The sequence below is a fragment of the Petaurus breviceps genome, unplaced genomic scaffold (genome assembly GCF_028583685.1).
Source record: "Petaurus breviceps papuanus isolate PSGF00001 unplaced genomic scaffold, PetGlider_PUasm1.0 90845, whole genome shotgun sequence".
NCBI classification, from domain to species: domain Eukaryota; kingdom Metazoa; phylum Chordata; class Mammalia; order Diprotodontia; family Petauridae; genus Petaurus; species Petaurus breviceps.
The window spans coordinates 12,365,133-12,366,656 of record NW_027187359.1 but is presented as its reverse complement, the minus strand read 5'-3'; the positions used below and the strand labels follow the sequence as shown (position 1 = coordinate 12,366,656).

Sequence of the window (1,524 nt, the reverse complement as noted above, 5' to 3'; positions counted from 1 at the left end):
CAATTTTGTCTTTGTATCTATCGCCAGCATCTAGCACAGTGCCAGGCACAATTACATTTTTCTTTAATTGCTAGTTGAACGAATATGCTAACTTGGAGAGGAAGGGAGCCTTCACAACTAGGGGATTGGGTAAAGGCTTCCCCAAAGAGAGGACGATACAGGAGCTGGAGACTTAAAAGGATCTAGGGAGCCGGAGGGGCGGGCGGGCAGAGTGCACTTAGCAGAGGCGCAGCACGAGGTGGTAACGCCCAGGTGTCAGACGCCAGGCCCTGCGTGCTCCATCGATCCTCTAGGTCAGGGCCCAGTGAAAGTGCCGAGTGAATTCGCTTCGCTTTCAGGTTGGCTGCTCTTCCGCGTCTAGACAGCCCTGGCCAGGACACCCGGCTAGCCCACCGCCCCGCACTCCCGGGAATGCAGTTCAACCGCAGCGGGGTTTCCAAGGCCTGTTTCTATGAACACTGTGACAGCTCCGCTCCGTTTATAAACATCGGCTATCCCTCTCTCTCCCGCGGATAACCCGCCCGCTCCCCCAGCCCCACGCGCCTACTCACCTGAGCGGGTGACGCCGCCAACAGCGCGGCGGCACCAACTTTGCCCAGGCGAGCGCCCGTTATTCGGGGCCTGAGGCCGTGCGGGGTCGGAGTCCCAGGAGCTGGGGCGCGGTGGGCGGAGAAGGGTTCATGTTAGAGTTTCCCGGTTGCCGGGAAGAGAGTCCCCCCAACCGCCGCCGCCATCTTCGTTGCCCCCGGGGGCACTTGACAGCTCCGACCTCCGCCCAGCCAGGGAACTCAGGGCGACGAAATAATAGTTGCCCGTGAACGGAGACTAGGAGGAGTGGGCGAGATAAGGAAGCACGAGGGACCACAACCTCTAGGGCGAAGCGGCAGCTAGTTCACTCCGCACCGGGAGGCGTCTCTCCCGTCGCCTTAGTAATGCGTACCTCGAGGCTCCATTCTGATTGGCTGGCGAGGGGAGTGACGCAAGACGACCCTTTTAATACGGCATTGCCCAGGTTCCTAAGCACCTCGGCCCTTTCCAGAGCCCATCTTAAAAGAGAAGTAGGAGGATTCTTAAAGGGACCGAGCGTATTTCCTTTCTCCAGTTACTGACTGGAAACCTCTTGGAAAAACCCCTAGGGCCAAGGGACTTGTCACCTTCCTGGAAGCTTCATGAACATTGAAAGAGTCATACTTGACTCTTCCTGACCCTCTTGATCATACTGTCCATGGGGTTTTCTTAGCAAAGACACTGGAGTGGTTTGTCATTTTCTATTCGAGCATATTAAGAAAAACGGGAGTTAATGACAACTAAGTGTCTGAGGTTGGATTTGAATTCAGGTCTTCCTGACTCCACTGCGACTGCCTAGGGAACACATACTACATACACACATGCACTCTCTGGAGAGAGAAATAGAAAAACAGACACACAGGGAGAGCCTCACCAGCTGCAGGAGAGAGGGGGGTTGAATTCACAGGGACTAAAGGAATCTGTGATGTCAAGGAAAAGGACAATAATCATAAATTT

At 55.1% G+C, this 1,524-nt stretch overlaps 1 protein-coding gene across 2 annotated transcripts in view; it reads right to left on the bottom strand.

The window, feature by feature from the left end:
* The window catches only part of LCLAT1 (lysocardiolipin acyltransferase 1), a 156,627-nt gene extending 155,664 nt beyond the window's left edge, over nucleotides 1–963 (bottom strand). Inside the window, exon 1 of one of the 2 annotated variants that reach the window (XM_069072141.1) lies at nucleotides 552–963. The gene's annotated coding sequence lies outside the window, so the exon portion shown is untranslated. The remainder of the gene's footprint in view (nucleotides 1–551) is intronic. The other variant, XM_069072140.1, reaches the window with a different exon arrangement.
* Between the last annotated feature and the right edge of the window lie 561 nt (nucleotides 964–1,524).